Genomic DNA, 12,610 nt, shown 5'->3' with positions numbered 1-12,610 from the left:
CGCGCGCCGCCCCAAACTGGAGCCCGGATCCAGCCGCCGCCGCGGCTGCAGCAGGAGCCTCGCTGCCGCCGCGCTGCGGTGGCGTTATTTAAAGGGGACGCAGTCTGACTGCTAGGAGCGGAGCGGGAGTCGGGCAAGACGATGCGCATGCGCGAGGCGCGAGCGGCTTCTCTCGTCACAGTGGTTCCCACGGTTGTCTCAGAAACCAGTCCCCGAGGCTTGGCAAAGCAGGAGACCTCAGAGGAAGTGCTTGTGTGTCGGGGTTCTGATGCTCCGGCCTGACCTCTTCACGGGATCGACGGGAACGTCTCTGGATGCCAGCAGTCGCAAAGGGCTTACCAGGATGACGAAACCCCAGGGGGAGTCCGGGGTAAGCAGCACAGCATCCCAGCCCCAGGCCTGCCCAGACGGTGTTGGTTGGGGTGAGTCTCGCCAAAAGTCGTGCCGCCTTGATCTCGAGGACAGGTCGGCCTGCGTGCCCCTGGGGTGCTCTCTCACCCGCGGGTCGATCTCATCGAGAGCAGAACCCCGAAGCCTCAGGGGTTGCCTGGGGGGGTGTGTTTCAATACCTCTGCTCTAGGTGTCTGTCTGTGTGTGTGTGTGTGTGTGTGCTTGCGTGTCTCTCTGTCAGTGTGTGTGTGTGCGGGTGTGTGTGTCTCCCACTCTCTTCTCTCTCTGTCTCTCAGTCTCTGGGTGTTTCTTTCCTATCTCTGTCAGTTTGTGCGTGAGTGCCCGTGTGCGTGTGTGTCTTTGGCCCAATGTGCCCTCTGCGCCACAAAGCGGTTTCTCGCATGGCGGCCTGTCTCATTGTTGAGGGACATCGTCTCCTCCGCTCCTGGGTGGACTGACTCCCTTGATCTTCTGTCCCAAACGAATATCAGGTACCCAAAGGGTCCTGGGGCTGGGGCTGGGGCTGTGGCTGGTGCTGGGGCTGGGTGCAGCCGAAGTTGCGTCAGGGCTACCAGGGCGGTGGAGGGTTGGGGGTGGGGCGAATTTTGCAGAAACCTCTTTGCTCCTCTGGTAGGCTTGGAAAACGTGGCTTGGTCAGGTACACGCGCCGCCACCCCCGGGTCCCAGGTATTCTTCGACTTTCCTTGGCATTGATGGAAAGGTCACTCGTTCCCCCCTTCCGCTGGCACATGCCTGGCCACCACCGTTTGTTTCGCCGTCGCCCTGTACGCCTCCGGTGACACACGTTCACACCATCTGCTGTGGGATACGCCAGTGCCACGCGTGGTCACATGGTCTGCACCTCGCATTCGCCCCTGTTCCTGTTTGTACGAGTCCTGTCACGCGCGGTCGGCTTTCCGGAGCCCCAGGGCTTTTAGAAGCGGGGCAGGCCACTGCTCTTTCAAAGGAGGAGGGAGGCAGAGGGCTGATGGGTCAGTGAATTTGCAGCTGACGCTAGGCATCGAGACCTATGGGATCATTCTTTGTTGCAGCGAGGACCCGCCTGCCTCACCAGATGTGGCGAGCCCATCCTATCTCACTCGGTGGGGGCCAAAATGGGATCTGAAGGGGAGTCCTGAGAACACAGCAGGACTCCTGAAGCTCCCCCTCCCTCCCTTGCTGGAAGTCAGTTCAAGGAGGTCCTGAGGACAGGACTCCTGGGGGTTTGGCCGTGGGACAGGACAAGACACCCGCGGTCCCCTCTCGCGCGCCGCCCCAAACTGGAGCCCGGATCCAGCCGCCGCCGCGGCTGCAGCAGGAGCCTCGCTGCCGCCGCGCTGCGGTGGCGTTATTTAAAGGGGACGCAGCCTCATTGCCAGGACCGGAGCGAGAGTCGGGCAAGCCAATGCGCATGCGCCAGGCCCCAACGGCTTCTCCCGTCACAGTGGTTCCCAGGGTTGTCTCAGAAACCAGTCCCCGAGGCTTGGCAAAGCAGGAGCCCTCAGTGGCAGTGCTTGTGTGTCCGGGATCTGATGCTCCGGCCTGACCTCTTCACGGGATCGACGGGAAGGTCTCCGGATGCCAGGAGTCGCAAAGTGCCGAAGAGGATGACGAAACCCCAGGCGGAGTCCGGGGTAAGCAGCACAGCATCCCAGCCCCAGGCCTGCCCGGACGGTGTTGGTTGGGGTGAGTGTCGCCAAAAGTCATGCCGCCCTGATCTCGAGGACAGGTCGGCCTGCGTCCCCCTGGGGTGCTCTCTCACACGCGGGTCGATCTCATCGAGAGCAGAACCCCGAAGCCTCAGGGGTTGCCTGCGGGGGAGGTGTGTTTCAATACCTCTTCTCTAGGAGTCTGTCTGTGTGTGTGTGTGTGTGTGTGTGTTTGCATGTCTCTCTGTGAGTGTGTGTGTGTGCGGGTGTGTGTGTCTCCCATTCTCTCTTCTCTCTCTGTCTCTCAGTCTCTGGGTGTTTCTTTCCTATCTCTGTCAGTTTGTGTGTGAGTGCCCGTGTGCGTGTGTGTCTTTGGCCCAATGTGCCCTCTGCGCCACAAAGCGGTTTCTCGCATGGCGGCCTGTCTCATTGTTGAGGGACATCGTCTCCTCCGCTCCTGGGTGGACTGACTCCCTTGATCTTCTGTCCCAAACGAATATCAGGTACCCAAAGGGTCCTGGGGCTGGGGCTGGGGCTGTGGCTGTGGCTGGGGCTGGGTGCAGCCGAAGTTGCGTCAGGGCTACCAGGGCGGTGGAGGGTTGGGGGTGGGGCGAATTTTGCAGAAACCTCTTTGCTCCTCTGGTAGGCTTGGAAAACGTGGCTTGGTCAGGTACACGCGCCGCCACCCCCGGGTCCCAAGTATTCTTCGACTTTCCTTGGCATTGATGGAAAGGTCACTCGTTCCCCCCTTCCGCTGGCACATGCCTGGCCACCACCGTTTGTTTCGCCGTCGCCCTGTACGCCTCCGGTGACACACGTTCACACCATCTGCTGTGGGATACGCCAGTGCCACGCGTGGTCACATGGTCTGCACCTCGCATTCGCCCCTGTTCCTGTTTGTACGAGTCCTGTCACGCGCGGTCGGCTTTCCGGAGCCCCAGGGCTTTTAGAAGCGGGGCAGGCCACTGCTCTTTCAAAGGAGGAGGGAGGCAGAGGGCTGATGGGTCAGTGAATTTGCAGCTGACGCTAGGCATCGAGACCTATGGGATCATTCTTTGTTGCAGCGAGGACCTGCCTGCCTCACCAGATGTGGCGAGCCCATCCTATCTCACTCGGTGGGGGCCAAAATGGGATCTGAAGGGGAGTCCTGAGAACACAGCAGGACTCCTGAAGCTCCCCCTCCCTCCCTTGCTGGAAGTCAGTTCAAGGAGGTCCTGAGGACAGGACTAAACACCCGCGTTCACCTCTCCCACGCCGCCCCAAACTGGAGCCCGGATCCAGCCGCCGCCGCGGCTGCAGCAGGAGCCTCGCTGCCGCCGCGCTGCGGTGGCGTTATTTAAAGGGGACGCAGCCTCATTGCCAGGACCGGAGCGAGAGTCGGGCAAGCCAATGCGCATGCGCCAGGCCCCAACGGCTTCTCCCGTCACAGTGGTTCCCAGGGTTGTCTCAGAAACCAGTCCCCGAGGCTTGGCAAAGCAGGAGCCCTCAGTGGCAGTGCTTGTGTGTCCGGGATCTGATGCTCCGGCCTGACCTCTTCACCGGATCGACGGGAACGTCTCCGGATGCCAGGAGTCGCAAAGTGCCGAAGAGGATGACGAAACCCCAGGCGGAGTCCGGGGTAAGCAGCACAGCATCCCAGCCCCAGGCCTGCCGGGACGGTGTTGTTTGGGGTGAGTCTCGCCAAAAGTCATGCCGCCCTGATCTCGAGGACAGGTCGGCCTGCGTGCCCCTGGGGTGCTCTCTCACCCGCGGGTCGATCTCATCGAGAGCAGAACCCCGAAGCCTCAGGGGTTGCCTGCGGGGGTGGTGTGTTTCAATACCTCTTCTCTAGGAGTCTGTCTGTGTGTGTGTGTGTGTGTGTTTGCATGTCTCTCTGTGAGTGTGTGTGTGTGCGGGTGTGTGTGTCTCCCATTCTCTCTTCTCTCTCTGTCTCTCAGTCTCTGGGTGTTTCTTTCCTATCTCTGTCAGTTTGTGTGTGAGTGCCCGTGTGCGTGTGTGTCTTTGGCCCAATGTGCCCTCTGCGCCACAAAGCGGTTTCTCGCATGGCGGCCTGTCTCATTGTTGAGGGACATCGTCTCCTCCGCTCCTGGGTGGACTGACTCCCTTGATCTTCTGTCCCAAATGAATATCAGGTACCCAAAGGGTCCTGGGGCTAGGGCTGGGGCTGTGGCTGCGGCTGGGGCTGGGTGCAGCCGAAGTTGCGTCAGGGCTACCAGGGCGGTGGAGGGTTGGGGGTGGGGCGAATTTTGCAGAAACCTCTTTGCTCCTCTGATAGGCTTGGAAAACGTGACTTGAGTCAGGTACACGCGCCGCCACCCCCGGGTCCCAGGTATTCTTCGACTTTCCTTGGCATTGATGGAAAGGTCACTCGTTCCCCCCTTCCGCTGGCACATGCCTGGCCACCACCGTTTGTTTCGCCGTTGCCCTGTACGCCTCAGGTGACACACGTTCACACCATCTGCTGTGGGATACGCCAGTGCCACGCGTGGTCACATGGTCTGCACCTCGCATTCGCCCCTGTTCCTGTTTGTACGAGTCCTGTCACGCCCGGTCGGCTTTCCGGAGCCCCAGGGCTTTTAGAAGCGGGGCAGGCCACTGCTCTTTCAAAGGAGGAGGGAGGCAGAGGGCTGATGGGTCAGTGAATTTGCAGCTGACGCTAGGCATCGAGACCTATGGGATCATTCTTTGTTGCAGCGAGGACCTGCCTGCCTCACCAGATGTGGCGAGCCCATCCTATCTCACTCGGTGGCGGCCAAAATGGGATCTGAAGGGGAGTCCTGAGAACACAGCAGGACTCCTGAAGCTCCCCCTCCCTCCCTTGCTGGAAGTCAGTTCAAGGAGGTCCTGAGGACAGGACTCCTGGGGGTTTGGCCGTGGGACAGGACAAGACACCCGCGGTCCCCTCTCCCACGCCGACCCAAACTGGAGCCCGGATCCAGCCGCCGCCGCGGCTGCAGCAGGAGCCTCGCTGCCGCCGCGCTGCGGTGGCGTTATTTAAAGGGGACGCAGTCTGACTGCTAGGAGCGGAGCGGGAGTCGGGCAAGACGATGCGCATGCGCGAGGCGCGAGCGGCTTCTCTCGTCACAGTGGTTCCCACGGTTGTCTCAGAAACCAGTCCCCGAGGCTTGGCAAAGCAGGAGACCTCAGAGGAAGTGCTTGTGTGTCGGGGTTCTGATGCTCCGGCCTGACCTCTTCACGGGATCGACGGGAACGTCTCTGGATGCCAGCAGTCGCAAAGGGCTTACCAGGATGACGGAACCCCAGGGGGAGTCCGGGGTAAGCAGCACAGCATCCCAGCCCCAGGCCTGCCCAGACGGTGTTGGTTGGGGTGAGTCTCGCCAAAAGTCGTGCCGCCTTGATCTCGAGGACAGGTCGGCCTGCGTGCCCCTGGGGTGCTCTCTCACCCGCGGGTCGATCTCATCGAGAGCAGAACCCCGAAGCCTCAGGGGTTGCCTGAGGTGGTGTGTTTCAATACCTCTGCTCTAGGAGTCTGTCTGTGTGTGTGCGTGTGTGTGTTTCCATGTCTGTCTGTGAGTGTGCGTGTGCGGGTGTGTGTGTCTCCCATTCTCTCTTCGGTCTCTGTCTCTCAGTCTCTGGGTGTTTCTTTCCTATCTCTGTCAGTTTGTGTGTGAGTGCCCGTGTGCGTGTGTGTCTTTGGCCGAATGTGCCCTCTGCGCCACAAAGCGGTTTCTCGCATGGCGGCCTGTCTCATTGTTGAGGGACATCGTCTCCTCCGCTCCTGGGTGGACTGACTCCCTTGATCTTCTGTCCCAAACGAATGTCAGCTATGCAAAGGGTCCTGGGGCTGGGGCTGGGGCTGTGGCTGGGGCTGGGGCTGGGTGCAGCCGAAGTTGCGTCAGGGCTACCAGGGCGGTGGAGGGTTGGCGGTGGGGCGAAATTTGCGGAAACCTCTTTGCTCCTCCGGTAGGCATTGGAAAACGTGGCTTGGTCAAGCACAGGCGCCCGAACTCCCCGGGTCCCAGGTATTCTTCGATTTTCGTTGGCATTGATGGAAAGGTCACTCGTTCCCCCCTTCCGCCGGCACATGCCTGGCCACCACCGTTTGTTTCGCCGTCGCCCTGTATGCCTCCGGTGACACACGTTCACACCATCTGCTGTGGGATACGCCAGTGCCACGCGTGGTCACAGGGTCTGCACCTCGCATTCACCCCTGTTGCTGTTTGCACGAGTCCTGTAAAGAGCGGTCGGCTTTCCGGATCCCCAGGGCTTTCAGAAGTGGGGCAGGCCACTGCTCTTTCAAAGGAGGAGGGAGGCAGAGGGCTGATGGATCAGGGAATTTGCAGCTGACGCTAGGCATCGAGACCTATGGGATCATTCTTTCCTGCAGCGAAGACCCGCCTGCCTCACCTGGTATGGCGAGCCCATCCTATCTCACTCGGTGGGGGCCAAAATGGGATCTGAAGGGGAGTCCTGAGAACTCAGCAGGACTCCTGAAGCTCCCCCTCCCTCCCTTGCTGGAAGTCAGTTCAAGGAGGTCCTGAGGACAGGACTCCTGGGGGTTTGGCCGTGGGACAGGACAAGACACCCGCGGTCCCCTCTCGCGCGCCGCCCCAAACTGGAGCCCGGATCCAGCCGCCGCCGCGGCTGCAGCAGGAGCCTCGCTGCCGCCGCGCTGCGGTGGCGTTATTTAAAGGGGACGCAGTCTGACTGCTAGGAGCGGAGCGGGAGTCGGGCAAGACGATGCGCATGCGCGAGGCGCGAGCGGCTTCTCTCGTCACAGTGGTTCCCACGGTTGTCTCAGAAACCAGTCCCCGAGGCTTGGCAAAGCAGGAGACCTCAGAGGAAGTGCTTGTGTGTCGGGGTTCTGATGCTCCGGCCTGACCTCTTCACGGGATCGACGGGAACGTCTCTGGATGCCAGCAGTCGCAAAGGGCTTACCAGGATGACGAAACCCCAGGGGGAGTCCGGGGTAAGCAGCACAGCATCCCAGCCCCAGGCCTGCCCAGACGGTGTTGGTTGGGGTGAGTCTCGCCAAAAGTCGTGCCGCCTTGATCTCGAGGACAGGTCGGCCTGCGTGCCCCTGGGGTGCTCTCTCACCCGCGGGTCGATCTCATCGAGAGCAGAACCCCGAAGCCTCAGGGGTTGCCTGGGGGGGTGTGTTTCAATACCTCTGCTCTAGGTGTCTGTCTGTGTGTGTGTGTGTGTGTGTTTGTTTGCGTGTCTCTCTGTCAGTGTGTGTGTGTGCGGGTGTGTGTGTCTCCCACTCTCTTCTCTCTCTGTCTCTCAGTCTCTGGGTGTTTCTTTCCTATCTCTGTCAGTTTGTGCGTGAGTGCCCGTGTGCGTGTGTGTCTTTGGCCCAATGTGCCCTCTGCGCCACAAAGCGGTTTCTCGCATGGCGGCCTGTCTCATTGTTGAGGGACATCGTCTCCTCCGCTCCTGGGTGGACTGACTCCCTTGATCTTCTGTCCCAAACGAATATCAGGTACCCAAAGGGTCCTGGGGCTGGGGCTGGGGCTGTGGCTGGGGCTGGGGCTGGGTGCAGCCGAAGTTGCGTCAGGGCTACCAGGGCGGTGGAGGGTTGGGGGTGGGGCGAATTTTGCAGAAACCTCTTTGCTCCTCTGGTAGGCTTGGAAAACGTGGCTTGGTCAGGTACACGCGCCGCCACCCCCGGGTCCCAGGTATTCTTCGACTTTCCTTGGCATTGATGGAAAGGTCACTCGTTCCCCCCTTCCGCTGGCACATGCCTGGCCACCACCGTTTGTTTCGCCGTCGCCCTGTACGCCTCCGGTGACACACGTTCACACCATCTGCTGTGGGATACGCCAGTGCCACGCGTGGTCACATGGTCTGCACCTCGCATTCGCCCCTGTTCCTGTTTGTACGAGTCCTGTCACGCGCGGTCGGCTTTCCGGAGCCCCAGGGCTTTTAGAAGCGGGGCAGGCCACTGCTCTTTCAAAGGAGGAGGGAGGCAGAGGGCTGATGGGTCAGTGAATTTGCAGCTGACGCTAGGCATCGAGACCTATGGGATCATTCTTTGTTGCAGCGAGGACCTGCCTGCCTCACCAGATGTGGCGAGCCCATCCTATCTCACTCGGTGGGGGCCAAAATGGGATCTGAAGGGGAGTCCTGAGAACACAGCAGGACTCCTGAAGCTCCCCCTCCCTCCCTTGCTGGAAGTCAGTTCAAGGAGGTCCTGAGGACAGGACTCCTGGGGGTTTGGCCGTGGGACAGGACAAGACACCCGCGGTCCCCTCTCGCGCGACGCCCCAAACTGGAGCCCGGATCCAGCCGCCGCCGCGGCTGCAGCAGGAGCCTCGCTGCCGCCGCGCTGCGGTGGCGTTATTTAAAGGGGACGCAGTCTGACTGCTAGGAGCGGAGCGGGAGTCGGGCAAGACGATGCGCATGCGCGAGGCGCGAGCGGCTTCTCTCGTCACAGTGGTTCCCACGGTTGTCTCAGAAACCAGTCCCCGAGGCTTGGCAAAGCAGGAGACCTCAGAGGAAGTGCTTGTGTGTCGGGGTTCTGATGCTCCGGCCTGACCTCTTCACGGGATCGACGGTAACGTCTCTGGATTCCAGCAGTCGCAAAGGGCTTACCAGGATGACGAAACCCCAGGGGGAGTCCGGGGTAAGCAGCACAGCATCCCAGCCCCAGGCCTGCCCAGACGGTGTTGGTTGGGGTGAGTCTCGCCAAAAGTCGTGCCGCCTTGATCTCGAGGACAGGTCGGCCTGCGTGCCCCTGGGGTGCTCTCTCACCCGCCGGTCGATCTCATCGAGAGCAGAACCCCGAAGCCTCAGGGGTTGCCTGGGGGGGTGTGTTTCAATACCTCTGCTCTAGGTGTCTGTCTGTGTGTGTGTGTGTGTGTGTGTGTTTGCGTGTCTCTCTGTCAGTGTGTGTGTGTGCGGGTGTGTGTGTCTCCCACTCTCTTCTCTCTCTGTCTCTCAGTCTCTGGGTGTTTCTTTCCTATCTCTGTCAGTTTGTGTGTGAGTGCCCGTGTGCGTGTGTGTCTTTGGCCCAATGTGCCCTCTGCGCCACAAAGCGGTTTCTCGCATGGCGGCCTGTCTCATTGTTGAGGGACATCGTCTCCTCCGCTCCTGGGTGGACTGACTCCCTTGATCTTCTGTCCCAAACGAATATCAGGTACCCAAAGGGTCCTGGGGCTGGGGCTGGGGCTGTGGCTGTGGCTGGGGCTGGGTGCAGCCGAAGTTGCGTCAGGGCTACCAGGGCGGTGGAGGGTTGGGGGTGGGGCGAATTTTGCAGAAACCTCTTTGCTCCTCTGGTAGGCTTGGAAAACGTGGCTTGGTCAGGTACACGCGCCGCCACCCCCGGGTCCCAGGTATTCTTCGACTTTCCTTGGCATTGATGGAAAGGTCACTCGTTCCCCCCTTCCGCTGGCACATGCCTGGCCGCCACCGTTTGTTTCGCCGTCGCCCTGTACGCCTCCGGTGACACACGTTCACACCATCTGCTGTGGGATACGCCAGTGCCACGCGTGGTCACATGGTCTGCACCTCGCATTCGCCCCTGTTCCTGTTTGTACGAGTCCTGTCACGCGCGGTCGGCTTTCCGGAGCCCCAGGGCTTTTAGAAGCGGGGCAGGCCACTGCTCTTTCAAAGGAGGAGGGAGGCAGAGGGCTGATGGGTCAGTGAATTTGCAGCTGACGCTAGGCATCGAGACCTATGGGATCATTCTTTGTTGCAGCGAGGACCTGCCTGCCTCACCAGATGTGGCGAGCCCATCCTATCTCACTCGGTGGGGGCCAAAATGGGATCTGAAGGGGAGTCCTGAGAACACAGCAGGACTCCTGAAGCTCCCCCTCCCTCCCTTGCTGGAAGTCAGTTCAAGGAGGTCCTGAGGACAGGACTCCTGGGGGTTTGGCCGTGGGACAGGACAAGACACCCGCGTTCCCCTCTCCCACGCCGCCCCAAACTGGAGCCCGGATCCAGCCGCCGCCGCGGCTGCAGCAGGAGCTTCGCTGCCGCCGCGCTGCGTTGGCGTTATTTAAAGGGTACGCAGCCTCATTGCCAGGACCGGAGCGAGAGTCGGGCAAGCCAATGCGCATGCGCCAGGCCCCAACGGCTTCTCCCGTCACAGTGGTTCCCAGGGTTGTCTCAGAAACCAGTCCCCGAGGCTTGGCAAAGCAGGAGCCCTCAGTGGCAGTGCTTGTGTGTCCGGGATCTGATGCTCCGGCCTGACCTCTTCACGGGATCGACGGGAAGGTCTCCGGATGCCAGGAGTCGCAAAGTGCCGAAGAGGATGACGAAACCCCAGGCGGAGTCCGGGGTAAGCAGCACAGCATCCCAGCCCCAGGCCTGCCCGGACGGTGTTGGTTGGGGTGAGTCTCGCCAAAAGTCATGCCGCCCTGATCTCGAGGATAGGTCGGCCTGCGTCCCCCTGGGGTGCTCTCTCACACGCGGGTCGATCTCATCGAGAGCAGAACCCCGAAGCCTCAGGGGTTGCCTGCGGGGGAGGTGTGTTTCAATACCTCTTCTCTAGGAGTCTGTCTGTGTGTGTGTGTGTGTGTGTTTGCATGTCTCTCTGTGAGTGTGTGTGTGTGCGGGTGTGTGTGTCTCCCATTCTCTCTTCTCTCTCTGTCTCTCAGTCTCTGGGTGTTTCTTTCCTATCTCTGTCAGTTTGTGTGTGAGTGCCCGTGTGCGTGTGTGTCTTTGGCCCAATGTGCCCTCTGCGCCACAAAGCGGTTTCTCGCATGGCGGCCTGTCTCATTGTTGAGGGACATCGTCTCCTCCGCTCCTGGGTGGACTGACTCCCTTGATCTTCTGTCCCAAACGAATATCAGGTACCCAAAGGGTCCTGGGGCTGGGGCTGGGGCTGTGGCTGGGGCTGGGGCTGGGTGCAGCCGAAGTTGCGTCAGGGCTACCAGGGCGGTGGAGGGTTGGCGGTGGGGCGAATTTTGCAGAAACCTCTTTGCTCCTCTGGTAGGCTTGGAAAACGTGGCTTGGTCAAGTACACGCGCCGCCACCCCCGGGTCCCAGGTATTCTTCGACTTTCCTTGGCATTGATGGAAAGGTCACTCGTTCCCCCCTTCCGCTGGCACATGCCTGGCCACCACCGTTGGTTTCGCCGTCACCCTGTACGCCTCCGGTGACACACGTTCACACCATCTGCTGTGGGATACGCCAGTGCCACGCGTGGTCACATGGTCTGCACCTCGCATTCGCCCCTGTTCCTGTTTGTACGAGTCCTGTCACGCGCGGTCGGCTTTCCGGAGCCCCAGGGCTTTTAGAAGCGGGGCAGGCCACTGCTCTTTCAAAGGAGGAGGGAGGCAGAGGGCTGATGGGTCAGTGAATTTGCAGCTGACGCTAGGCATCGAGACCTATGGGATCATTCTTTGTTGCAGCGAGGACCTGCCTGCCTCACCAGATGTGGCGAGCCCATCCTATCTCACTCGGTGGGGGCCAAAATGGGATCTGAAGGGGAGTCCTGAGAACACAGCAGGACTCCTGAAGCTCCCCCTCCCTCCCTTGCTGGAAGTCAGTTCAAGGAGGTCCTGAGGACAGGACTCCTGGGGGTTTGGCCGTGGGACAGGACAAGACACCCGCGGTCCCCTTTCGCGCGCCGCCCCAAACTGGAGCCCGGATCCAGCCGCCGCCGCGGCTGCAGCAGGAGCCTCGCTGCCGCCGCGCTGCGGTGGCGTTATTTAAAGGGGACTCAGTCTGACTGCTAGGAGCGGAGCGGGAGTCGGGCAAGACGATGCGCATGCGCGAGGCGCGAGCGGCTTCTCTCGTCACAGTGGTTCCCACGGTTGTCTCAGAAACCAGTCCCCGAGGCTTGGCAAAGCAGGAGACCTCAGAGGAAGTGCTTGTGTCGGGGTTCTGATGCTCCGGCCTGACCTCTTCACGGGATCGACGGGAACGTCTCTGGATGCCAGCAGTCGCAAAGGGCTTACCAGGATGACGAAACCCCAGGGGGAGTCCGGGGTAAGCAGCACAGCATCCCAGCCCCAGGCCTGCCCAGACGGTGTTGGTTGGGGTGAGTCTCGCCAAAAGTCGTGCCGCCTTGATCTCGAGGACAGGTCGGCCTGCGTGCCCCTGGGGTGCTCTCTCACCCGCCGGTCGATCTCATCGAGAGCAGAACCCCGAAGCCTCAGGGGTTGCCTGGGGGGGTGTGTTTCAATACCTCTGCTCTAGGTGTCTGTCTGTGTGTGTGTGTGTGTGTGTGTTTGCGTGTCTCTCTGTCAGTGTGTGTGTGTGCGGGTGTGTGTGTCTCCCACTCTCTTCTCTCTCTGTCTCTCAGTCTCTGGGTGTTTCTTTCCTATCTCTGACAGTTTGTGTGTGAGTGCCCGTGTGCGTGTGTGTCTTTGGCCCAATGTGCCCTCTGCGCCACAAAGCGGTTTCTCGCATGGCGGCCTGTCTCATTGTTGAGGGACATCGTCTCCTCCGCTCCTGGGTGGACTGACTCCCTTGATCTTCTGTCCCAAACGAATATCAGGTACCCAAAGGGTCCTGGGGCTGGGGCTGGGGCTGTGGCTGGGGCTGGGGCTGGGTGCAGCTGAAGTTGCGTCAGGGCTACCAGGGCGGTGGAGGTTTGAGGGTGGGGCGAATTTTGCAGAAACCTCTTTGCTCCTCTGGTAGGCTTGGAAAACGTGGCTTGG

At 60.9% G+C, this 12,610-nt stretch overlaps 3 pseudogenes; all 3 read right to left on the bottom strand.

The window, feature by feature from the left end:
- Positions 1-1,891: 1,891 nt before the first annotated feature.
- On the bottom strand, positions 1,892-2,591 carry LOC134757795 (protein FAM27D1-like; annotated as a pseudogene).
- Positions 2,592-6,469: 3,878 nt separating this feature from the next.
- LOC134757774 (protein FAM27D1-like) lies at positions 6,470-8,079 on the bottom strand (annotated as a pseudogene).
- A 413-nt stretch (positions 8,080-8,492) lies between these two features.
- On the bottom strand, positions 8,493-9,187 carry LOC134757794 (protein FAM27D1-like; annotated as a pseudogene).
- Between the last annotated feature and the right edge of the window lie 3,423 nt (positions 9,188-12,610).

Source organism: Gorilla gorilla, chromosome 21 (assembly GCF_029281585.2).
Source record: "Gorilla gorilla gorilla isolate KB3781 chromosome 21, NHGRI_mGorGor1-v2.1_pri, whole genome shotgun sequence".
NCBI lineage: Eukaryota > Metazoa > Chordata > Mammalia > Primates > Hominidae > Gorilla > Gorilla gorilla.
The sequence above is the reverse complement of the archived record's forward strand: the minus strand, read 5'-3'. Positions and strand labels throughout refer to the sequence as shown.